Source organism: Phascolarctos cinereus, unplaced genomic scaffold (genome assembly GCF_003287225.1).
Source record: "Phascolarctos cinereus isolate Bilbo 61053 unplaced genomic scaffold, phaCin_HiC Scaffold_8;HRSCAF=390, whole genome shotgun sequence".
Classification (NCBI taxonomy): domain Eukaryota; kingdom Metazoa; phylum Chordata; class Mammalia; order Diprotodontia; family Phascolarctidae; genus Phascolarctos; species Phascolarctos cinereus.
The window spans coordinates 26,741,107-26,767,381 of NW_027556291.1; the positions used below are offsets into that span (position 1 = coordinate 26,741,107).

Consider the following 26,275-nt stretch of genomic DNA (forward strand, 5'->3'; position numbering starts at 1 on the left):
CTGGAGGTATTCACGTGGAGACCGGCTAATTACTTGTCTGTGTTAATGCAGAGGGGATTCCTGTTCAGCTGGGCAGTTGGCCTAGAAAGCTCCTGTGGGCCCTTCCAACTCTGTGATTCTGTGATTAAGCAAGGCTTCATGAAGTCAGGGGTATGACTTGAACTCAAGTACTGAAGGGCAAGTGCCTACTTTGTGCTAGGCAAGGGGACTGCACAGGCAAAACCAAAGCAGTCCCCATCCTCCAGGAGCTTCCAGTCTAATGTACTGCATACAAAACAGAAACAGGGTGATGGGAGGGGGCACTAGCAGCTACAGTGAAGGACCTGCAGACTAGAAATAGCTAATAGAGAAGGTGGCACCTGAGCTGGGCCTCAGAGGAAACCAGGGATTCCAAAAGGCAGAGGTGAGGAAAGGGGGCATCAGGTCCAGTGGCTGCTGAGGCCTGGGGATGAGAAATGGGAGGCTGTCATGAGAAATAGGATGGGGAGCATTGGGAGGGGCAGAAGGTGAGTGTTTCTGACTGGGAGAGAGCTTTGTGAGCAGGCACAGAGGTGCATGGCTCCTGGAGAAAGCAGGGAGGAGGCCCGACTGGCTGGAACAAAGGGTAGGCTGCCTTCTGAGGGGCAATGGGCAGTTAGAGTGGAGCTGCCTGGTGGAGCTGGAGGGTGGACGCCATGCCACATTCTGAGCACATGGCTCGGAAGTCATCTGATGGACAGGACTGGTTTGGAATTGGGGCCGGGGGGTGGGGAGGAGACACTGTAGTACAGCAGACAGAATGTTGGACTTGGGGTGAGGAAGGAGATCTCCTTGGCCCCCAGGTCCTTTACTTAGCTGTATGGTCTTGGGCTTTCCATTCAGTTCACCTTCCCAAGCTTTGTTTTTCTCATCTGTGCAATGGGGCTGCTCCTGAGTGGCAGTGGGCAGAGCACTTTATAGAGGTGAGGAATCTTTCTGTCTCTGTGACATCTCTTATTCTTTCTGCTGGAGCTGGGGAGGTTGTGCAAGGGGCACATCTAGATGTTCTGACCTTCTGCAGAAAGTACAATAAATAAGTCCCGTTACTTGGAAAGGAATGAGAAGGCCATGTGAATCAGCCCCCGTCCTCCTCCCCAGTGAGGCCATGAGGCTCCTCATCTGTAATTGGCTGCATTGTCCACTGAGGACATACATACTCCACTTGTTCCTAGACTTGTCCCACACTTGTCTCTTGGAACCCGTGGAGAGCCTGGGGCTGAAAGAGAAAAGGGTAAGGGTTGTTTATAAACCCTCAGCTTAAAGGACGGGAGGTAGTGGGAACTGTCATTGCCCAATTTACTGAAGTGGGTTCAAGGCTGCCTCTAAGCATAGGACATCTGTGGGAGAATGAGGAGAGACTGGATGTAAGTAAAACATCCCCCCCCCCAAGCTGGGTTGGGCTGGGCTGGGCTTGGGGATGAGGGTATCAGAGACCTGAGAGTCAGACAGGACCTTAGAGGTCATCCTGTCCACCCCCCCCCCAATTCAGTTTTGGGATGGTAATAATTTTATTTTTAATTAACTAGCATTTATTTTTCTATCTGTCTCTCTTCCCCTACCCCATCCCCAAGAAATAAAAGGAAAAACAAAGCTTTTGTAACAAATATACATAGTCAAGCAAAACGAATTTCTACATTGGCTGTGCCCAAAAATGTATGCCTGTCCTCTGTACCCTGAGCCCCCCACCTCTGTCAGGAGGTGGGCAGCAAGATTCGTCATTGGGCCTCTAGAGACATGGTGGGTCATTGTGTTGATCAGAGTTCTCAAGTCAGAGTTGTTGGTCTTGACTCTGTTCCTGTTACCGTATACACTGTTCTCCTGGTTCTGGTCACTTCACTTTGCATCAGCTCATACCAGTCTTCCGGGTTTCTCTGAAATTGGCTCTTTGTGGCCCAGTAGGGTATCATTGTATTCATAATTTGGGCATCATTTGTTCAGACATTCCCCATTTGATTGGCACTCTTCTGCCCCCCTCCAGCTACCACAATTTCCATGTTTTGGGGTTTTTGCCACCACTGTCATGCATGTTTTTGGTGCAGTTGGCTTCTTTTTCTCTTTCTGTAGTCTCTTTGAACTTCCTCCTTTTTACAGGTGAGGATACTGAAGCCCAGAGAGGAGCAGTTACTTGCCCAAGGTCAAACAGCCAGTAAATGTTAGAGTCAGGTTCAAACTCAGCTTTCCTGACTCCAAATCCTGCCTTCTCCCCAGACTAATGTCAGAGCAGTGGCAGGCATATGCAGGGAGAAATGAGAGAGCTCCCAGGCCAGTGGGAGAGATGGAGGGAGGAGGGTGGGAACGTTTGAAATCTGTCCACAGCCACTCCAGTTCCTTCCACCTCCCATCTCAGTCCCTGGCCTCCCAGGCTGGTGGTTTTGGTGCCTTAGGAGCAGAACTGCCCAGAGGCAGGGGATAGACTGGATGAGCTCTTTGGGTCCTACCCAGCCCAAGGCTCCTGGGCTCAGATGCTTTTCATAGCCCCCTGTGTTCTCGGTAGCACCTCAGTATGTGACCCAGATGGAAAGATCCCCCCCTGTTTCAGCTCCGTGGCTGGGCTCAGAGCCAAGGGGGGAGGCCAGGCTCTGGGCAGCTCCATTTACATAGTGCCCGTGAAGGTGCTTTCCTCCCAATAGCTTTTTAAGATGTCCCATTTTAAAATGGGACATAAAAAAGTCCCATTTGACATTTGAGGAAGCTTGAGGCTCAGAGAGGTTAAAGTGCCTTACCCAGGATTACCTCACTAGAAAGTGACGGAGCCTGGGCTAGTCCAACCCCCTCCTTTTACAGAGGAGAGAACTGAGGCCCAGAGAGTGATAGTGACTTGCCCAAAGTCAACTTGCCTTGGGATTGGTTTCTTTTGTCTATGTGAGCTGGCTCCCGGGGGAGCACCGTTCCAGTGGCCTAGGGCCCACGTGAGTGTCTGGAAGGAAAGGCAGAGCAGTCGTTTGCATCTTAATGTGGTTTCTGATCTAGCCCTGCTAGGAGGCCGGCTCCCACTCTTTCTCCCTCTCGTGCTCCCTCTCCCTCTCCCTTTTCTATTCTTCCAGGATGGCCTTATTAAAAATTAAACTAACTAAACAAAAAGGCCTGATTTCTGTAATTGTCATTTTCTCCCAAGTCCTCATCATAGTGGGATTGCAGCTTTCAGGAGTGTAGCAGGGATGATTTCATTTGAAATGTGCCCGAGTGGTCTCCTTCGCCAGGAGGCCCACAGCAGCACCCTGCCTTCACCCCAAAGGCCGGCCTGGCCCTCCCATGGAAGCCACCCGCTTTGCCCCTAGCCTCGTGTTCTGCTTTGAGAAGGCAGTGGGAGAAAGGGCTGGGTACTCTGTTAGCAAGACCGCCTCTGCCCCTTCCTTGTGACCTTGGATAAGTCACAGCCCTTCCGGGGCCTTCCTCCCTGGAAAAGGATGGCTTATGAGAGATCTGTAAGGTCCTCTGGCCTCTGGGTAGCTCAAGCCCTACCTCAACTGCTTCCTAGCTGTGTGAAATCCTGGCACAGGGCTAGTGAATTAGGTCTTACCTTCTCTAGGCCTCAGTTTCCTTTTCTGTAAATTGAGGGGCTTGGATGATATGAGCTCTGTGGACCCTTTCTGGTCTGGCATTGTCTAAGTTTAAGGGGGATGGATGGACAGACTTGAAATAGGGGACAAGGAGAGCTAGCTAGTCTGGGGTGGGGTGTAGAGAGTAAGGAATCCCAGAGTGATCTGAACTAGGTCCCTCATGTTATTGATGAGGAGACAGTCCTGAAGAGGGTTGGGGAGGGAGGGGCCCTCCAGCACTTAGCACAGTGCTTGGCAAGTTTCTTCACTGATGTTGGACTGGACCAAGGTCACACAGCAAGTAAAGTGGGCGGAGAGGACCTTGTTGTCAGGCCTCAGACCCCCAGGCACAGTATTTCCCTTTTCTCTCGCTCCCTGAAGCTCTCTTGCCAGGCTGGAAATCCTGGAAAGGGCTGGTTTGGAAGAGGCAAGAAAGTGTAGTGGTGTTGGGACCTGTGGCTTTGGAGTTAGAACCTGGGTTCAAGCCCCTGCGCCCCTCTGAGCCTCAGTTTCTCTTTTGGCAGAATGAGGAGCTGAACTACATGATTTCTTTCCTTTTTTTTAAAAATTACATATTTTCAGTTCCAAATTCTGTCTCTCTTCACCGCTCCCCACTCATTGAGAAAGCAAGTCATCCAAATGGACTATATGATTCCTCAGGCCCCATCTAAAGGCCTTTTCCTAAATCAAGGACCCCCTGAACTGTGATGCTATTTAGAGTTGTCGGAGTGGTACCCCAACAGTTCTAGAACTGAAGAGATGTTCCCTGCTTTCTTGGCGTCCTGTCTTTGCCCACACTTTCCTCTGAACCTGGAATGCGCTCCCCCTCCCTCCCACCTAACATTTTTGCCTGTCCACAACATGCCTGGCCTTCCAGGGTCCCCTTTTCCATGAGGGGTGGAAGGGGCCTCCTAGGCTAGTCTGGCCTCTGGGACATGATCTCCTGAGGCAGGCTAGTCTGCATGGAGATCCCTTGAATGGTGAAGAGGACTTTACCTCACATGGAGTGGAAATCTGCCTTTCTTAGACGCTTTCTTCCCCTCACCCACGTTGCTCCTAGGTCTGCCCTCTGGGGCCAGGTAGACCAAGCTGAATCCCTTCTCTACTGTTGGCTCCCCTTACGTACTTCTGTACTGGGGTAACAAGGGAAGGAATGCTGGCACTGTGATCACAGGACCCGAGTTCAAATCCTGCCTCTTAACAGAAATAGGGAAATTTGGAGGAACAGGTTTATGGAAAAAGAACATTTCCTTTTTGAACATGGTGACTCTGAGCTGCGAGCAGATCATCCAGTTAGAGATGTCTAGAGGCTGTTGGTGAGGTGGAGCTAGAGCTCAGGAGAGAGCTTTTCTCCAGCTGTGTCCCTGGAGTCTTTAAGATGTTGCTTACACTTATTTGTGTATGGAGAACAGAGAATGCTACTACTTGCTACCTGATTCCTTATTTTTAAAAGCTGCTTTTATGTCTTTATTAAATACTTTGCTATTGTGAAAAAACAAAAAAACAAATCCTGACTCTTCCACTCCCAGGCTGTGTGACTTTGGCCAACTCATTTTACCTCCTTTGGCCTGGTGAGAAGGAGGTTGGATTAAATGACCTAAGATTCCCTTCCAGCTCTAAACTCAATGATCCCCAAGAATGAATGAATGGATAAATGAATGAATGAGACAAATTTCTCCAACTTCTCACAGTTTGGATTTCATCCCAAGGTTTTGGCAAGGTGTCATTCTCTCTCGGATTGCACTCACACACCCTCATTTGAACATGGGCAACTCTGGTTACCTTTATCTGACTGCTCTTCAGAGTCCTAGAATTAGAACCCTCAGCTGCCCTAGCTAAAGGGACCCTTGACATGGTGAGGATGACTACTCCTATTTGAGTGGTAGCCATGCAAAGCTTGGCAGAGCCCTGACCTCCCGGTTCTATAAGATGGGCTGGATAAGCACAACTGTCCTCATTTAATGGAAGAGGAAGACAGGTTTAGTGTGGAACCTGCAGGTGGAATCCTAGGAACAGCAACAGCAGTGGCACTTACATTCTCATTGAATCATTACGACAGTGCTTGGAGGTAGGTCCTAGAGGTGGTCCTCTTCTCTCTCTCTCCTTCCCTACTCTCTCTCTTTCTTTCCTCTCTCTTCACTCCTCTTCTCTTCTTCTTCTTCTTCTTCTTCTTCTTCTTCTTCTTCTTCTCTTCTTCTTCTTCTTCTTCTTCTTCTTCTTCCTCCTCCTCCTCCTCTGTCTGTCTCCCCTCTTCCCCTTCTCTCCTCTTCTTTTCTTTTCGCTTCTCTCTCTCTCTCTCCTCTTTTCTTCTTCTTCTTCTTCTTCTTCTTCTTCTTCTTCTTCTTCTTCTTCTCCTCCTCCTCCTCTGTCTGTCTCCCCTCTTCCCCTTCTCTCCTCTTCTTTTCTTTTCGCTTCTCTCTCTCTCCTCTTTTCTTCTTCTCTTCTTCTTCTTCTTCTTCTTCTTCTTCTTCTTCTTCCTCCTCCTCCTCCTCCTCTGTCTGTCTCCCCTCTTCCCCTTCTCTCCTCTTCTTTTCTTTTTGCTTCTCTCTCTCTTTCCTCTCTTCTTCTTCTTCTTCTTCTTCTTCTTCTTCTCTCTCTCCCCTTCTTCCCCCCCTCCTCTCTCTCTCTCCTCTCCTCTCCTCTCCTCTCCTCTCCTCTCCTCTCCTCTCCTCTCCTCTCCTCTCCTCTCCTCTCCTCTCCTCTCCTCTCCTCTCCTCTCCTCTCCTCTCCTCTCTTCTCCTCTCCTCTCTTCTCCCTCTCTTCCTAGATGAGGAAACCGAGGCTCAGAGAGGTTAAGGGACTTGAATCATAATCACATGGCTAGAAGGTGGCAGATGACAGATTGCAGCCTCAGCCTCTCTCCTTGTTTTTCTCACTGTACTATCCTGCCTCGCACAGTGTCATCTGGTCCAGTGGATCTTGACCTAGGGCCTAGGACCTTCTCATATACATGTTATATTCTGATAGCTGAATTTCAATACAATTAGTTTCCTTTGCAATTTCATGTATTTTATTTTATGCATTTAAAAACTTGATTCTGAGAAGGCTTCACCAGACTGCTCCAAGGGCTCATGACACAACAGAGGCCCTTGTCCAGTCTGCCCGTCCCCTTATTTTATAGACAAGGACACCGAGGCCCAGAGATGGGAAGTGGGCATCCAAGATCACCCAGTGGCAGAGCCAGGAATAGACCTGAGGTCTTTGAATGTTCCTGTTTAGTGCCCTCTTCGTTCATTGCAGCACAATGCAGGTCCAAGCAGTTGGGAGTCTCACCACCTCTGGCATGTGTCTCCTCCTCTTTGCCTCCTTCCACCAAACAACTCTAAATCATTTCATGGTCTGCACTTCTTCTCCCCTTTGGGAGGCTAGCTGTAGGGCTGACCCTGGCGCCTAGTGTGTGTGTGCCCTCGGGAGGGGTGGCCCATGTGGTGAATAGCCTGGGACCCAGTGGGAGGTCAGAGACGCTTTATTGGCAGTTCTGCCAGTGATGAGGAGGCAAAGCTGGGCTGTGGCCCCATTGAGAGAGGGAGCCAGCCTGCCCTCAGGCCTTTGTGCCAGCCCAGACCCCCTCTCTGCACAGATCGCTGTTGGAATCCAGCACATTCCCCTCAGGCCAGTAAATCTTAGGCAAACACAGCACTCATCGAGGGAATCCAAATGTAGTTACTGGGTTCTCTTCATTGACCTCAGACCTGCTGCTCCATCTTCTTCCTCCTCTCTCTTCCCTTCTCCTCTTTCTTTTCTCCCTTGTCTTAGTCTTGTAATCTTTCCCTTCTCTGGCTTTCTTCCTCTCTCTGCCCTTAATCTGTCCCCCCTCACTACTGCCTCCCCCCCTCCCCTGTCTCTTTGGCCATCTCCTGCCCTTTTTCCATCTCTCTCTTCCTTTCCTCCTGCCCTTTTCCCATCTCTCTCTCTTCCTTTCCCCCTCCCTTCTTTTCTGTCTCCCTTCTCTCCACCTCTCTTCTCTTTCTTTTCCCCTTCCCTTATCTCTGCCCTTCCCTTTACTGCTTTTTTTCTCTCTTTACCTTCTCTATCTCCTCCTCTCCTCTCTTCTCCCCTCCTCTCCTCTCTTCTCCCCTTCTCCTCTCTCTCCTCTCCCTCTTTCTCTCTTTCCCCTTCTCAGTTCTCCCTCCCCCCAGCATTATATTCCTCTCTCCCTTCCTCCCCTCTTCCTCTCCTTTCCCTTTTTCTCCTTGCCATGGTCCCTTTTGCCTTATCCCCCCCCATTCTCCCCCTTTCTTCTTTTTCCTTCTCCTGTCTCTCCCCTCTTCCCTTTCTCTCTGTCTTCCCCTTTTCTCCTCTTATTTTTCTCCCTTTCTTTCCCCCTTCTCTTCCCCTTCTCTCCTCTCTGTTCTGTCATCTCCCTTTTTCTTCTCTCTCCTCCCCCTCTCTTCTCCCTCCTTTCTCTCCCTCTCCCTCTTGACCTTCTCAGTATCTCTGCTTTCCCTTCCCCCCTCACTGCTTCTCCATCTTTTTCTTTTTTCCCCTTCTCGTTTTCCCTCTTTCCCCTCTCCCCTCTCTCCCTGTTTCCCTCCCCTCCCTGTCCTCCCTGCTTTCTTTCCTTCTTCTCATCCCTAGCCTCTCACCCTTTGTCACACCCTTGGAAATGTGACTAAACCTTCAAGGACCACTCAGCCACTTTGCAAAAAACCATAAATCCTGGTTCATTTCTTGGTTTACGAAGCACACACCTGGTTGAAGCTGCTGATAGAAAATACCCTGATGGAAGAGCAAGCAGGGAGTTCATGGTAATCAGGCCCAAATGACTGCCTTGCTTTTAAGGAGAATTCTCTAAATGTGAAGATGCCCCGTGGAAAGTGGCTGCAGCCAGGCCCAGCTGTCCCTTTGGGTCCAAAGAGGCCTTGACCTGCCAAGCTGGAGCCTGGCATCTCTGCTTGTCACCTGGGGCAGTGGAGCTGTGGGAAGGTGAAGGCCTCTGAGCCTGAGCTGGGTCAGGCTGGAGCAGGCCGGAAAGCCCTTGAGTCCGGGTGGCTGCTGACACACGGCTATGTGTGGGCCTGCTGCCCAAGGCCCGGCCTAGCCCAGAAAATGTGGACAGGCTGAGCACTAGACTGAGGGATTTTTCAGTTATAGCAGAGAGGGCTTTTGATCTTCCACAGGGGAGGGAGGGCCAACACTGGGGAAACTACAGATCCTTGAAGTCTTGTGAAGTAAGTGAGGGTAACGGTGGCTGCTGGTGTGGGAGGAGTTTGGGGAGAGGCTGATAGAGGATGGAGAGCCGACTTTTCCCAGAGGCGAGGGGCTGCCTGGCGGCTGGGAAGGCTTGGCCAGCTGTGGGCCTCCATTTGTTTCTCTCCCCTACACCAGGGGTCCCTAACATGGGGTCTGTATACGTGCTGCTGTTGTATTTTAACCTGTTTTGATAACTGTATTTCAGTATAATCGGTTGCTTTGTAATCTCGTGCATTTTGTTGTTTGTATTTCAAACATGATTCTGAGAAGGTGACTGTTGGCTTCTTCAGAATGCCAGAGGGGTCCGGGCTGCCCACGAAAAGCTGAATATCCTCTGGCCTGTGCCCTAGGCTGGCAGGCCCACTTGACCAGAATCCTTAGGAGTTGGGGTGGGGGATGGGAAGCAGTCAGTCTATGGGCATCAAGATGCAGTCTCAGATCATAGGATTGTAGAGCCAGGGCCAGAGCTGGAAGGGATCTTCGAGCTCAGTCATCAAGTCCAGCCCCCTCATTTGAAAGAGAAGGAAGCCGAGGCCCAGGGCCTGGAAAGGCCTTGCCTGTAGTAAGGGGCAGAGGTAGGGTTTGAACCAGTGGACATTCCACTGCATCCCAGGGCTCCAAGCTGAGCCTTGCCTTTTAGAAGTCCCATGACCACTCCCACCTTGGCCTATGGCTCCCCCTACAGTTCTGAGGAAGGAGTGTTCAATGGGGAGATCAATGCAGCTTTTTTAAAAATTTATTTTTATTTTTTTGTGACTCTGAAATCGACAAACACCAACAAAGCTGACCATTTCCATATACAAAGAACAGAAAAAGGTGATTGTATATGAAACTGCACATCTTACTACATACAGCTTTTTGTAAAAGTGTATACTCAATTCAGCACGGTAGTTCTAAAAGCTATTTCAGTTTTTATTTTCTTCTAAATTTTCCTTATGTTCTTTTCTGGGCATTTTTATATGCTTCATTGAGGCTCCCTTCTTTCTTTCTTTCTGTCATGACCCACCCTCCTATACTCCCCCAAGAATTTAAAAAAAAAAACCCAACTCTCTTTTTTGAATTGATTCCAGAATGCTGATTCCCAAGAAATCCTCTTCATGGCTACCATATGGCCAAGAGTAGGTGAGCCTCTTTTGCTGACCTTGAATGAAGCAAAAAAGGAGGCAGAATTGGGAATGAGGACATTCCAGGCATGTACAACAGTCTCTACAAAGGCCCAGAGATGGGACTTGGCATGCTGAGTCCAGGGGATGTCTGGAACAGATCATTTATACAGCAGGGTGGGATGTCCTAGGTCTGGAAATGCAGTCCAGAGCCGGAATGTGCAGACCTTTAGATACTTGTCAGAGACATTTGGACTTCACCTAGGTGCTGCAGAAGGTTGTTCAGCAGAAAGGCCTGAGGGTCGGACTCGTGCTTTAGGACCATTGTTTTGGTAGATGTAGAAAGGATGGCTTGGAGATGATTAGATGGTTGCTTATCCAACACATCATGGAGGGGATTTGTGGTTCAGACAGCAGTTGGACCTGGTTGACCTTGGCGGTCTCCTCCGGCTCTGAAATTGCATGCTCCCCAGCACTGAGGTGGGCCTCAGGTGCCTGATTTGTTAAATGATGGTAGTTGGTCTAGATGCTTTCTAAGGCCTCTTTCAGCTTTAAATCTATGATCATGTGACCCGAGTCTGATACCATGTCCGTGCCCTCATCTGGGCCTTGGTGTCTGCCTTTGTGAAATGAGAGAGGTTAGACCAGCTGAGCCCAATGGGCCCTTCCAACTCTAACATTCTGTTCCTCTGTAAGATTTCAAACACCAAAGCGGGACCATGTTTGTCACTGTCAAGAAGTCCCATTGGACTGTACCATCAGATGTGAATGGGGGAATGTTGGGGACTGAGACTGGCATGGGAGGCTGGGGCCAAATGGGGGGGGCCTCGAATCCCAGGCCTCTCCTCTTCCTGTCAACAGTCTGTGTTCCTGAACTCTCCCAAGTGACCCTTGCTGTTGATAGGGGAATCTTTTGGTTACAGGTCAAAAGACTGGGACAGCAAGTAAGTGTGTCAGCAGGCAGCCTTAAGTCCTGAGAGGAGGAGGCAAACAGAGGCCAGCTGTGCTTGCGGTGGGCCCTCTCCTGGAGCTTGCTGGGAGGGCCTAAATGTTTTCCACTTGGAAACCCTTTGGCCAAGGGGTCAGCGACAAGCTTGTGTTTAGAAGTGGTGCTGAAACGCACTTTGTCATTCATATGGGGGAAATTGTGTGATGCCAGCCAGGAAAAAGCCAGCCCTGAGTGTGTCAGTGACCCTGGTGGAGCCCCTGATGAAATGATACTGTGTCTGGCCCCCAGCAGCGCCCAGGAGGCCCCACTTCCCTCCCAGGGGCTCTTGGAGCCCTTCGAGCCGGCTGGCTGCGGCAGCGGCGGTGGCTTTGTGTGGTAGCGAGCCATAAACAAGCTTACCTTGTGGGGGCGGAGGCTGGAAGGAGGCGGGGCTTCGCTCTGCACATCAGGGACCCTCTGGCACAGACTTTCTCAGTTTCGGGTGATCAGGCTATGAATCAGTCACCAGGCATTTCCTGAGTCCCCACCGGTGCCCAGCTTGGGCTCCAGCCCCAGAAGCGGATGGCGCTGATGCATTTGGCAGTGGCAGCCTCGGCCCTCGGACCTGCCCCAGCACTTGCTTCTGCCTCTCTCTCATCCACGAACTGTGAGTATTCCAATTATCTCTGTCTGTGCCGTTCCCCGCTGTTCGAACACCAGCTCCGTGAGCCAGCCGAGGGGGGCTGCCTTCTTCGCTGTCTCTCCCAGCACCTGGTACAGGGCTCTCTGTACACTGTAGGCAATCGTTGGCGGAATTGAATTGAATTAGAGAGATAGACTGGACAGGCAAATACTGGCGACTGGCGACTGGCGACTGGGGAGTGGGGGGGGGTAGTGGCGTCGGCGGCAGAATGAGAGCTGATTTCAAGGATTTGAAGGATTCTTCTGTGGAAGAGGGTGAAGACTTGTTCTGCCTGGCCTCTGAGGGGAGGGCTGGACATTGCAGAAAGGCAAATCAAGCCTTGATGGAAGGAGGAACTTGCCAATAATCCGAGCTGTCGTCCCAGAGTAGAATGGGCTGCTCTTGGCACTGGAGGTGCCCACGCCTATGCTGGCCGGCTGCTCTATTGGGGGGTTTTGGGTACTGGTTGGCCCAGATGGCCCCAGAGCTCCCCCCTACCTCGGACAGAGGGCGATTCTGTGACTTAGCCGTATGGGACTGAAAAATCAGTGTTGTATGTCTGAGGAAGGGGAGAGTTCCCTAGAGACTTCCTGGGGAGACGTGGGCCCCTGAAGTCTGAGCTGGCTCTGGCTAGGTGGAGAGGAGGGGGGAAGACAACCCAGGTGCTGCAGTGGCTGACCCAAGGGTCCCAAGGATCATTTTGCTTTTCCTTCTCCCACTCTTCCAGTCTCTCCAGCTCTCATTAGAACAGGGATTCTTAACCTGGGGTCTGCGAACTTGGCTTTAAAAAGAAAAAAGGATAATATAATTGGTTTTATTTGTAATTCTATATACTTTATGCATTTAACAACAAGATTTTTAAGGAGTCCAGAGAGTTCGCCAGACTGCTAAAGGGGATCCATGGCACAAAAACGGTTAAGAACCCCTGCTTTAGGAAGATAGCCTTGGTCGGACTGACAAGTGAAATCCGGTAAAATCTTGCCTGAATGGTGCTCTTTGGTCGAACCATTGCTGAGATTGGCGGCAGGAGACCTGAGGAAGTGATGCTATCACTCAGTAGCTCTGTAACCTTTAATATATCACTTCCCTCCTCGAGCCTCAGTTTCCCCATCTGTAAAATGAGGGGGGACGACTTGGGCTAAATGATCTCGGAGGTCCTTTTCTTCTCTATTCTCAAATTCGTTGACAGTAAGCTCATAGATGGATCGTTCCGCTCAAGATCTTTCTGGATTTCCTGTGCTCCCCCTTTGGGAAGAGGCTAGCCACCAGTGATAGGCAGCTGGGTCCACTGGATCACGAAGTGCAAATCAGTGGCAAATTGCCGTCTGCCTCAGGGAAGCTGAAAAGTCGGTTCCTCAGGGTCTGCAGGCACCCATTCCTACAGGCTCGTCTCACTTAGAGGGCGGATTTTTTTTCCTTCTTGCCAATCCTGTTGCTGTCCTAGCTGGTCTTGTGCTGGGTTCCAGTTCTCTGGGTCAGAGTGGCGTGGTGGGCGGTGGGGGGGGGGTGATGGGCTAAACACACATGTAATTATTGCAAAGGGATCCTGGAATCCATGTGGCTGCCAAGCCTTTTCTCCCTATTAATGACTCTTGACCAGTGGGAGCTGGGGAAATATTTTAATGTTAGAAAGAGGTCTTCATATTCCAAGTTGGGAAATAATAACAATAGCTAGCATTTCTATAGCTCTTGAAGGTTTACAAAGAGCATTACATGTTATGTCATTTGATTCTTACTACCACCCTGGGAGGCAGGTGCTATTATTATTCCTTGGAACTGAGGCTGAGGGAGCTTATATGATTCACTCGGCTGGGGGGAGGGGGAGCATTTTTAAGCGCCTACTGTGTGCCAAGAGCACTTTACCAATAATATTGGAAGCAGAATTTGAGGCTTTTGGACTCTAGGGCCAGCTTTCTCTCCATTATAAAATCAGTAAGCCAAGCAAGCCCCTTTCATATTCAATCTGGATGGGGAATCGAGAGGCTCAGAGAGGAAGTGACTGGCCCAAGGTTATACAGCTGCAAGTAATAGAGCCTATCTCCAAATCTAGCGCTGGTGGATGCCATACCATGTAATGCAGAACAAGGTCGCGGATGGCTCGCGGAAAGGAGAAAGTGATGGGGAACAGTAGCAACGCTAATGGTAGTAGTGGGAATAATAATACCTATGGTTATAGATGACGCTTTAAGGTTCGCAAAGCACTTTACATGTGCTGTCTCATTTGTTCTCCTAACGATTTTGTGAGGTAGGTGCTATTATCACTCCTGTTTTACAGACGAAGAAGCTGAGGCGTGGGGGGGGGGAAGAGGGAGAGAGAGAGAGAGGTCAGGTGAATTTGTGCAGAAACAGCTAGCCACGCTCTGAGGCTGGGTTTGGACTCGAGTCTTTCTGACTCGGCTGCTCCCCCTAGAGTCAGGATTGGATCTGAGGTCCTCTGGCCTTTCTCTCTTGTGTCTCACTGTCTCCATGCGTCAGGCCCCTCCCGCGCGGGTCTGAGCTGGGTAATGCGGTTCTGCTGGCAGAGGGGGGTGCAGGGGAAGGATGAGGAGTTCACTTTCCTGGGCATGCGGACGGATGGACGTTAGGATTGTTTCCCCCAGGGCAGACCCTGTTTTGGAACCAGAATGAGCAAAGCTCAGGGAAGAGCCAGTTCGTGTGTGTGTGTGTGTGTGTGTGTGTGTGTGTGTGTGTGAGAGAGAGAGAGAGAGAGAGAGAGAGAGAGAGAGAGAGAGAGAGAGAAAGACACACACACACACACACACAGAGACAGAGAGAGAGAAGACTTTATGTGTGCAGATTCAGGGATTCATAGAATGTCGGAGTTGGAAAGAATACGAGGATGAGGCTTTTGTCCCCCCAGCCCCACCCTTCTTTCTGCAGCTTTTCTGCACCCCCCCCCAGATGACCAGCTTGTTTATCCTTATTGCTGGCTCTCACTAGAAGGGGCCTTGGGGGTCAGTGTGCTAATGTGAAAACAGTCCTTGATTTGGCACCTATGGCCGTGGGACCCTGGGCAGGTTCCCCTCTTTGAACCTTCACCATTCTGGGCCTTATTTTTCTTTACCTGTAGATTTTGGAGGATTGGCTTCTGTTGATCTAGACTCCCCTTCCCCCTCCCCCCACCTCAATCCTACATGAGCCCTTCAGTCTGCAGTGCCCAGGGTTCTGGAGAAAGGGGCTGGAGGCTGCTGAGCTTCCCTGAGGGGATAGCGATTTGGAGCATTTGGCAGGCCCCTAGCTTTGGGTGTGGGGGGGTCCTCTGTCGCAGCTGCAGACAGCTGGGCAGTGACTCAGACAGAACAGGAGCACAGGAAGGCAGTGGCTGCTGCCGGTAGTTCTTATGAAAGCTCAAACTCGCTGTAGCCTCTCTCTGGGTCCTACTCTGCTGCTGCTGAGTGGTGGCGTATCAAAGCCAAGGGAACAGGGATTGATGAGGGGCCTCACTGTCGACAGTCTCTGAGGCACCTCTTGGACAGTGTAGCTGACTGTGAATACACGGTGACTGTGTAGCTGAACATAACAATTAGGGCTGAAAGGGACCTCAGAGAAAAGAGAAAAGAAAACAATCTGTGTGTGTGTGTGTGTGTGTGTGTGTGTTATATGTGTGTGTGTATATTAGCCTATGTATATCACACTAATAGATGGATGGATAGATAGATAAGATAGATATAGATCTACAGACAAGATGGATAAATGGACAGGATAAATAAATAGATAGAATAGATAGATATAGACAGATGGACAAGACAGACAGCTAGGAAAGATAGAAAAGACAGGATAGACAGATATAGACAGACAAGATAGGTAGATAGACAGAATAAATAAACAGGATAGATAGATATAGACAGACAGACAAGATAGATGAATAGATAGATAGGCAGGATAGACAGATATAGACAGACAAGATAGACAAACAGGATAGATAGGTGGGCAGGTAGAGCAATCCCCTTCACATTACAGATAAGGAAGCAGCTTTAAAGATGTTGAGTGATCTGTCCAAGGTCACAAAAACAGGAACAGGGCAGGGATTTGAAGTCAGGTCTTGAGGATCCAAATCCAAGGGCCCCCCCAACCATTCAGGGGTGGGGAACCTGCAGCCTCGAGGCCACAGGTGGCCCCCTGGGTCCTCAAGTGCGGCCCTTAGACTGAATCCAGACTTCACAGAACAGATCCCCTTCATGAAAGGATTTGTTCTGTCAAACTTGGACCTAGTCAAAAGGCCGCACCCAAGGACCTAGAAGGCCACATGTGGCCGCAGGTTCCCCACCCTCGTGGGCCTACGAAAAACCTGTGTGGCAGAACAGCACCATTCTGGAGAAGGCTCCCGGGCTCTTTTTTCCTGCCCCATCTCTATGCTTCGTGTGCCTGAGGTTTTTGGCACAGTTGAACACCAAAAGGTTACTTGGTGAACTCAGGGTCACAGGATCAGCCAGAGCTTCCTCCTTTACTGCACTTTTTGTGCCTTTCTTATTCCCTCAGGGAGGTCTGGGTCAGAGGTTAAGAAACCCTGCTTTATAGAGGAACAGAAGTGGGGAAGAAGGTAGCTCCATAGCCATTACATAAACTGGACCTACAATTGGTCTGTAATGCTGTTCTTCCCCCCACCCCACACCAAGGTAAAAAGGCAAAACTGTTCCCTCCTTCTCCTTCCTCCCCCTGCAGGTTGCCATGTGTTCTTTCTTCCTTCAGGGCAGCCCTCAAGATTCATTATATTTCCTTCATGCTAATGTCTTCCCTCTGAGATTACTGGATATATATCTTGTATGAACTTAGTTATTTGCATATTGTCTCCCTCATTAAAATATCAGAGACTGTATATTTCCCTTTCTCTGTATCCTGACTGTAAGTAAGCACTTAATAAATGCTTATTAATCGTCCGAATCCCAGAGTTGGAGACAGGTGGTTTTTGTTGTTATTGTTGTCATTTTTCAATTGTGTCTGACTCTCAATGACCCCATTTCAGGTTTTCTTTGCAAAGAGTGTTGAGCCATGTCCTTTACCAGCTCTTTGTCAAACGAGGAAACTGAGTCAAATAGGGTGAAGTGACTTGCCCAGAGTCACCTAGTTAGTAAGTATCTGAGGCTGGATTTGAACTCAGGAAGATGAATGAGTTGTCCTGACTTCAGGCCCTGCACTCTATCCACTGCAGGGCCACCTAGCTGCCCCAGGAGGTATACAGTGCCATTTATCTGGGGCCCTTCAACTCCTGAATCATCATAGAATGGCCCAGTTGGAAGGGACTGTGAGCATCATCTGTTCTACCCCATACCGGAGCAGGAATCCAGGTCACCCAGCCTCTGCTTGACCCCTCCCCACCAGGACAAGGAAGTGTCACATTTAGGGGACTGTGCAGTGTTTGGGGTCAGGATGCAAGCAGGACAATATCATTTGTCTTACCTTTTGAGGCAACCTGGAAACCACCTATTTATGACGGGGTCACTTTGGTTTCACTCAGAGTCTCCAGTAGTACTCTACTGTGCTGCCAGAGCCCAGAATCAGGAAGAAACAGGGTCTTCTGGGGGAGGAGATGAAAAAAAAGTGTTGACTCTTCTCAAGTCCCGATTCCTTCTGAATGGATACAAATCATGAAAAAGAAGTGACATTTACACTGTGCTTTAATGTTTGCACTGTGCTTTGTAAAGATTACCTCATTTGAGCCTCATAGCAGTCCTGTGAAATTAGGTACTACTGGTATTATCCCCATTTTACAGAGGAAGAAACTGAGGCTCGGAGAGGCTAAGCGAGTTATCCTTAGTCATATAACTGTTGAGTGTCAGAGACAGGAATGGAAAGCACATGTTCCAGGCTCCAAGTCAAGGCTCTAGCCACTGCACCACACAGCCTTAAATCCCTCAACTTCAGCCAGAAGGGAACTTAATGCATTGCCTTCTGAACCTTAGTTTCCTCCTCTGTTAAATGGAGGGGGTGGGGTAGATGATCTCTAAGGTCCCTTACAGCTCTAGGTGTGATGGTTTCATGAGTATTGTGGTGGGAAAGGATCCTTCTTAGGCTTGCTAACTGCCAGCCTGCAAGAATTGACCTGCTATGTGCATGGTCCGGCCTGTAAGGTTCCGGGACTGGACCCTTTGTCCAGGACTGGGGACAAGTCACAGTTCCCAAGTGCAGCCACAAGGGGGCGGGATGACCTTGTACACAGCCCAACCCCTCCTCAATTTTTGACCTGTCAACCTTGGGATACTCCCAGAATCCCTTCCCACTTATTCATTTATTTATTTTTTGGTGGGAGAAGTGGGCAGACCCCATGTGGGGGTGATGGTGGTATTTAGTCAGTTAGTTGTGTCCAACTCTTTGTGACCCCATTTGAGATTTTCTTGGCAAAGATGCTGAAGTGGTTTGCCATTTCTTTCTCCAGTTCATTTGACAGGTGAGGAAACTGAGGCAAACAGGATGAAGTGACTTGCCCAGGGTCACACAGCTAGTAAATGTCTGAGGCCAGATTTGAACTCAGGAAGAGGAGTCTTCCTGACTCCAGGCCCGGCACTCTACCCACTGCAGCACCCCTTAGCCACCCTAGACCCCATTTGGGAAATGGAATCCAGAATTTTCATCTAGGGAGTAAAATCTGAGTTTAATTTTGGCAGAATGCCCAACAGGTAGCTTTTTGTACTAGTCAGCTTTGGGATGAGTAGGGTATCTCTAACCTCCTGTGAGGAATTGGCATAGCAACCTCTCTGCATAATGGAAGCAGTGCCAGTCTCAGTGGCCAGAGATCTGAATTCTAGTTCTGGTTCCATCACTGAGCTACTTACTTTGGACAGGTTTCAGAATGGCAAAATCTTAGAATTGGGATGGTCCTCAGATAGCAGAGAGTCCAACTAAAACATCAGCAGGAGTCCCTTCTACAACATTCCTGACCAAAAGTTATCCATTCAATGCTCAAATACATCTAGTGACAGGGAACTCACTCTGTTTTAATCTCACATTTGGAAGGCATCTCAGAGGGCATCTAGCCAAAATCCCCACCCTCAGTTGGTTCCAATTCTGCCCTCTGAGGCCAAGCAGAGAAAGCTTAACCCCTATTCCTCCAATGCTATCATGTTCTCCCTTCCCCCAAGTCTTCTTTTCTCCAAACCAACCATCCCCAATTTCTTATTTAAGGTCCGTGCAGGGTGTGGTCTCCAGGCCCTTTATCATTCTGGTTGCCCTCCTAGTGGTACTTCAGTTTGTGAATGTACTTCAGTTGTCGATGCCCTTCCTAAAAATCTGTCCCCAACCTCGTCACGCTGATGCCGATGTGATGTGACCAAGGCAGAGTACAACTGTGCCTCTCTTAATGCAGCCAAAGGTCACGTTGACTTTCTCAGCTGCCACATCACACCATTTGGTAATTTAACTTGAGGTCTTCTAAAACAGCTAGATCTTTTTCACACAAGCTGTCAGCACAGTGGGCTCAGAGTCATGAAGACCTGAGTTCAAATCTTGTATCAGATACTTACTAGTTATGTGACCCTGGGCAAAGCACTTAACTGCTGTCTGCCTCAGTTTCCTTAACTATAAAATGGGGTTGTTGTGAGGATCACATGAGATGAGATTTGTGAAGCCCTTAGCACGATGCCTGGCACATAGTAGGTGCTTAATAAATGCTTGTCCCCCTCCTCTTGATGTAGCACATTGGGAACTATGATGTTAGAGTCCAAATGTGGTGGCTGTCCTGTCATTGATGAAAAAAAAAACTTTCTTATAGCAACATTGACAAATATTTTCCATTTTTCATCTGCTTATTAACTTCTTTACAGTTTCATCTTTAAACACTTTCAGGATGATCTGGTTTAATTAATCTTTTATCAAGTTTTTCATATACCTGTTTTGCCCTACTTTTAGGAGATGAGACTGCTCATAATCCTCATCCATCCTTTTCCTTAGGATTTTACAAACAAGTTTATTGGCAAAGGAGATCAAGTGTTTCTTGGCTGAGATGTTTTGGTGTCATTATGGTGATTGTTTTACATCAATTAAACTACTTACAAAAATGATTATAATCTATGTCAATGTCTGTTTCTTTATCCATTTACCATTTTCAGTGTCAACTGCTTGTTTAAATAAGTTGACTTGGAGTTGCCTCAGTTGCACAGCATGGCTTCTCATGTTCTTCCTCATCTGTATTCTTGCTTCTTGTTTGTTTTTGCTTTTGCTCTCTGTTCAGAGAAGGTTGGCAGTGTGGCTATTTATGAGTAACTGGTTAAGAGATGGCTCACATTTCACTTCCTGTTAAAATAGAATCAGTTTCAGATTTTTATTTCAGTGTTCATCATGTCCAATGTCTCCTGACTCTCTGCTTAAAGAAAGTATTCATGATATATATATATATGGGGGGGGTTGTATGGTGTAAAGCCTTTCATTTTTGCTGTTTTTGACTCTTGAACCATGCTTTCCAGCATAGGTTTTGGTTTGGTTTTTTTTTTTTTGCCATCTTCTCTTATGCTCACCTTTGCATGGAGGTCACCAAGTAGCAAAGCATATGTTGATTTCATTTGGAACGTCTTCTCAAGGTCTTCATAGCATTTCTCTAGCACCCCCTCCTCTGCAACAGATGTTGCACATAAGCTGTAATTGTCTTCTTGGTGGTCTTCTTGCAAAAGCCCATCATAAGCCCTGCATTAGGAGATGACCACATGTCTCAGGAGATATTTCTCGTTGCCTTTGGACACATGATAAAACCAGTGCCTTGATTTGCATTTCCAAGGAGAACCTGTTAGCAACCTTCTATTTAGCTGCAAATTCCTTTTATTTTCTGGTTTCATTTGTAGCAGGAATGCCAAGATTGATAAGACTCATTTCTTCCAGTAGTACATCCACTGAGGTCATTAGACACGGATCTTGCATTTAGAGTACCAAGAGCTAGGTTGATGTTTAGAGACAGCCAAAAGACTGATTCCTACCACCCTCTTCCCCCTTCCCTTCTAACAGCAGCACTACAGAAACAGAGGGGGTCACACAGGACTGAAGGCCATTTTGTATTTGTCTTTGTCTCCTGGGTTGCTATGATCAAAGAATTCAGCACTGAGTGGCTGGCTTATTGGTGAGGAGCCTCTAGATGATAATAAATCCACACTAGATTATAGATTTGGAGCTAGAAGAGACCTTAGAGGCCACTGAGGCCAACCCCCTCATTAAAATGAAGAAAATGAGGTCATAGGTGAAATGACTTGTCCAGGAACTCACTTTGATAAGGTCTTTCCTGGCTCACTTTCTTTACCAGCTACCTAAACCTACTGTAGGTAGGGTGGCAGTGTGCCAGGTGATGGGTATACAAAGACAAAAATGAAACAGTCCCTAGCCTCAGGATGTTACTGGGGGAGTATACCAGCTATGCAGATGGGTAAATACAATGTTATTTATTCGAGGAAGAGCATTAAAAACGAGTGGGATAAAAAAGATAGGATGTGGCCGCTGAGCCGAGCCTTGAAGGAAAAGAATGATTCTAAGAGGTCGAGTTGAGGAGGGAATACATTCCAGAAATTGGAAAGAGCCTTTGCAAAGTCATGGAGGTGGGACATAGGATGTCAGATTCAGTGGATTTAGAGAAATCAGAGAAATGAGCCCAAGGAAGCAGTGTGGGAGTGGTAAGAACACTGCATTTGGAGCCAAAGATTTGAATCCTTTCTCTGCTACTTGTTAGCTGCATGATGATGGATCAGGAAAGTCATTTCCCCTCTCTGGGCCTCAGTTTTCTCCTCTGTAAAATGGGTTTGGACTAGATGACCTCTCTGAGACCCCTTTTGAAAGCTCTGACATTGTGGTTCGAACCACCACTTCCTCGAGCAGCCCATTCCAACGCTGGACAGCTCCAATGCTTAGCAAATATCTGCTCATATTGAGGCCAGATCTGCCTTTCTTTACCTCCCTCACCTTGAGCCCTCTGGGGCTGGAATGGAGAATGAATGAAGCAGAAGAATATGAAATTCTATTGGAAAGGAGCCTGGCTAGGGAGGATCTGAAATGCCAGGCTGAGGAGCTTGTGTTTTATTTGAGAAGGTGTTTGAGCAAGGGCGTCCCAGTGATCAGATCAGATTCTTAGGAAGATGAATTTGGTAGCTGTGTGTAGGGTGGATTACAGAGGGGAAAGACTAGAGGCGGGGACCCTAGTTAGGCAGCTAATGCAATAGTCCAGAAGGGAGATGATGAGGTCCTGAGTTAGGGCACGGGCCATGTGAATTGAGAAAAGAGACCAAATACAGGGGTTGTTGTGGAGGTGAGAAAATGGAAGGTCTGAGAGGTGAGGTGACTTTTCCATAGGCCCACACTCGGACAGTGGCAAACTGGGACTCGTGTCCTCTGACTTCAAGTGGAATGCTCTTTGCCCCATCCCACAAGGCCTCTGTGAGCCTTATCTATGTTGTGTGTTACTCCAGTGGTGACTTCTGCTGAGCTCATGGTCAGGAGGGTGGTGTTTGTTCTTTGCCTAGGATATTGTCTTGCTCTCCCCAGGCCCAGCAGCAAGATGATCCTGTAATGGGAGTGGGCCAGAGTTTCTAAGGAAGCTACTGCCAGTGCTGCCTTCTCTGGCTGGGTTCTGAGGGAGCTTGCTCAGAATGGGGAGCAAATCCATTGCTACCCTCTTGGGCTCTCTACATCTTCTAGCCCTGACATTTTGTTTTACTCAAGATCCTTTTGCAACTTTGACATTCTGGGTTCTAAGGCCCCTCCCAACCCTGACAGTCTGTGTTCTAAGGCCCCTCCCAGCTCTGACATTCCTTGTTCTAAGGTTCCTCTCAGCCCATCTATTTCCTGTTCTAAGCCTCTTCTCAACTTCTGCATCCTTTGTCATATCCTTTGCCCTTCCCTGGGTCTAGAGCTGTGCTGAGCATGTAGGAGGTACACAGTATATCCCTGCTAATAGCTTGACTACAAATCTCATGTAATGGCCACTTTGAGCACTTGCTTTGGACCTCCTCAGGGACCCTGACTTCCTACTTAAAAGACACAACAGCTATGGTGACCTGCTGATCAATGTATGTCAGTATGACACTAGCTTGAAGTTGTTCAGCCAGTCCTCTGGAGTCCAGCAGAGGTTTGCCTTGCCCCCTGGAGCTGAAGGAAGAAGTCAGGAAGTGAGGCAGATGCGTTCTAGCTACATCGTCTTCATTGTTAGTGGTTATTAATAATTCAGAATTGAATGGTAATTACAACAATAATTTTGCTCCTTGGGAAAAAAATGTCAGTTCTTGCCGGAAATTCCTGCTTTCCCTGAAACAATGTAATAGACTCCTAAGATGGAAGAGAAAGCCGTGCACTTTTGGGGGATAAGTCGTCACAGGGACTTCGGTGGAAGGAAGTACTGGATCCATTTGGAGACTATTTCAATGTTACTGTCTATATTCTTTTGCTTTGATAGCTTTATGTTTCATTAAAAAATTAAAATTTGAGTTGGTTTCGGTTTGGGGCTCAGTAAATGAATGGGGTTTATTTTGTTACTGTCATCAAGCATTTGAAATGCTGTCATGGGGAAGAGAGATTTGCCTTGTTTTGCTTGGCCCCAGAGGGCCCAAGGTGGGGGAGGTAAAGAAAGGCAGATCTGGCCTCAATATGAGCAGGTATTTGCTAAGCATTGGAGCTGTCTAGAGCTGGAATGGGCTGCTCGAGGAAGTGGTGGTTCGAACCACAATGTCAGAGCTTTCAAAAGGGGTCTCAGAGAGGTCATCTAGTCCAAACCCATTTTACAGAGGAGAAAACTGAGGCCCAGAGAGGGGAAATGACTTTCCTGATCCATCATCATGCAGCTAACAAGTAGCAGAGTAAGGATTCAAATCTTTGGCTCCAAATCCAGTGTTCTTGCCATTACCCACACTGCTTCCTTGGGCTCATTTCTCTGATTTCTCTAAGTTCCTAGAGCAGGAGGTCTTGACCTGGGTTAGACTTCAGGGAGGCTGTGATGGCAAAAAAAAAAAAATCACATTTTTATTTTAATATAATTAGTTTTCTTTTTCTTTTATTTTCTACACTTAAAACCATTATTCTGAGAGGGGTCCCCCTAGGCTCCATCAGCCTGTCAAAAGGCCTGTTCTGGACAGCTCCTTCTCAGACTTCTTCCTGTAGTTGGTATAGTGGAGAAGACTAGGTTTGAAATTATGGAACCTGGGCTCTGACAGTAAATAACTGTAGAACTGTGGGCAATTCCCTTCCCTTTTATACAATTTAGTTTCTTCATCTGAAAAACAGGGACTAAGATAACTTGTACTCTCTGCTTCACAGGGTTGTTGTAAGGAAAAGTGTTTGGCAAGCCCTGAATACCGTAGACATGTGAGTTACTATTTCTAGGCCCAGGGTCCTAGTTCCCTCCTCCCTGTTGAGAGCTTGGATCTGCTATGGTTTCCTGGGCCCAGATGTTCCCCATCCTTTGGTGCACAGGGAAGGTTGTGGGGGGGAAGCACTGAGGGTCGACCAATTTGTTAAGAGGCTTCAAGGGAGGTTCAGCTATGAGGGAAAGGGAATATTGTCCCTCTATTCCAGGCGGTGGGCAAATCCAGCCCTGATTCTCCTGCTAGCTTTTCTTATGTTGTAGAGAAAAATCAGACCTTGCGTTTCTCTGCTCTGTTTCTGAGTAGGTAAAATTTTAACTCTTGCCTAGGGGGAGAGAAGAGCGATGGCAGAAGGCTATGTTGTACTGAGTTAGCTCCCTAGCACTGGGAGCTGTCCAGCACAGTCAGGGAGCTATACCTATTGACATCCTAGAATCGTGGAATGCTGGAACTGGAATAGGCTTAGAACGCAGACTTTTTACAGTCAGAAGAGACCTTAGGGACCATCTAGTCCAGTGCCCTCATATGACAGATGAGGAAACTGAGGCCTAATCCCCAAAATGATATCCCACGATCAGCCAGGTAGGTCACATACGTCAGGTCAGAGAATAGCATTTGATGCAGGGAACCTGCAGGAGAGATTAGATTGCTCAGGCAGTCAGAAACTAGAGCTTGGGGGTGGGGTGGGGCTGGGGGGGGGGAATGTAACCATCACATGGCTTACTCTTCTCCTCATCCAGTGAAATGTGCTCAGCTTAAGTGGAAACAGCTGCTCTGCTGTAGAGGGGAAAAAACAGGCTTGTGCTCCATGTTCAGCTGGCTGCTGTGTTCCTCGGAGTTGTGCATTCAGACCCCTCCTCCTGTCAGAGGCATTTAGGAAATAAGGGCTTTGGTAATGGGTTTGTAAATCGAGGTTGGTGCTGATGAGGGGCCCTCCTCTTGGGGAATGCTGTGAGTGTATGTGCGTGTGCGTGTGTGTGCGTGTGTGTGTGTGTGTGTGTGTGTGCGCGTGTGCGTGTGTGTGTGTTTGGGAAGGAGGGGAATGCCGGCCTTGGGCTGTTCCAAGCTTTTCTAATTAGAGCACATGGTCTACCTCTTTTGTCTGGCAGAAGCCCGCATTATTAATGGATAGAGAAGGTGGTGGTTGTGTGTCATTTCCCGGCTCCTCTGTAAAATACCTGGAGAAGTAATGAGACTGATGGTGCTCTCGTGTCCTCCCCGGTTGCTTTTTCTACATGGAGGATCCTGAATTTGGGGAAGGCCTGTAGGTACTGGGGAGAGCACAGGGTTGAGAGTCCACGCTGGGAATCCTTGCTCTGCGACTCAGCAGCTGTGGGACGGTGGCTTGTGAAGGAGGACTTTCTATGAGCCTCAGTTTTCTCCTTCAAAATGAGTTTGGACTACATTCTGTGCTTTATCCTTTAAAGTTCCCTTTGGCCCCAAATTCTATGTTCTACATTCTAAGGCTTCTCTCAGCTCTGCTGTTTTCTTTTCTAAGATCCCTCCTCACTCTGACATTCTATGCCCTAAGATCCCTACCCGATCTGACCTCTGGGCCTTCATACACACACACACACAACAGCAACCGATACAAGTGACAGATGAGTGGTGACCAAAGTGGTCAAGATCCTTGTGGACTGGAGTAGTCACTGAAGCCCTCCTGGAGGAGATGGCACTTGGACTGGGCCCCTTGGGATGGGGTAGGAAAGCTAATTGATGAGGAGGCTGAGGTGCCAGCATTGTCAAACACTGCAGTGGGCTGGGGTGGTTTTCTCACTAGGTTGTCTACACGACAGTCTCAGCACCTCCCGTTGGAGGGTTTGCCAAAGCAACATTTATTGATGCCCAGGTCGGTAATCATGTCCCCGTTGAATTGACCTTAGCTTTGTAGGCCCTAGGGTAAGTGATACATAGCACAGACATTCCCTTGTGCCTCAATTAATCCTTTCCCCATGACAGGTGACAGACTCACACAGAGGTTGCCTGATTTATTAGCGTTGAACCCCGGGTGCATTTGACAGTGTTGGAATTTTCAACCAATGGGTTATCTTGAGCTGTCATCGAATGTTTATTAAGCGCCATATCTGAGTCTCAGCTGGAGCAGGGGCTTCTGGGAAACTTCCTTCTCTGCTAGCATGGGCTAGAAGGAAGGGTGATGTGTTCTCAGGCATTCTTGCTACTGCTTCTGGAGTGAAGGCAGGAAATCACTGGCTATATGGGTAGGAACCTGCAGAGAGTTATGATTAGCAGGACTTCTATCAAGCCCTGAAGTTGAGTCATTACCAAGTGACTGGATTTCAGTAGAACTGGTTCTCATAGGGAGTCCTAATCTTAGTGACTTAAGGGCTCATAGAATGTAAGCTCTGGAAGAAACCTTGTTTAGGGTGGTAGCAAGAGCATTGGGAAATTTGGGAGCCAGGAGACCTGGGTGAGAATTCCCAGTTCCAGCACTTAAATAGCCATAGCCATATGGCTGTGGCAGTTTACTTCTCTGAGCCTCAGTTTCCCTCACTGTAAAATGTGGACAATAGTACTTGCACTGCCTTCCTCGC

The 26,275-nt window shown here is 48.4% G+C and overlaps 1 protein-coding gene across 1 annotated transcript in view; it reads left to right on the forward strand.

The window, feature by feature from the left end:
* Nucleotides 1–1,176: 1,176 nt before the first annotated feature.
* NEXMIF (neurite extension and migration factor) overlaps nucleotides 1,177–26,275 on the forward strand; it is a 119,415-nt gene continuing 94,316 nt past the window's right edge. The window contains exon 1 of the mRNA XM_078147736.1: nucleotides 1,177–1,249. The gene's annotated coding sequence lies outside the window, so the exon portion shown is untranslated. The remainder of the gene's footprint in view (nucleotides 1,250–26,275) is intronic.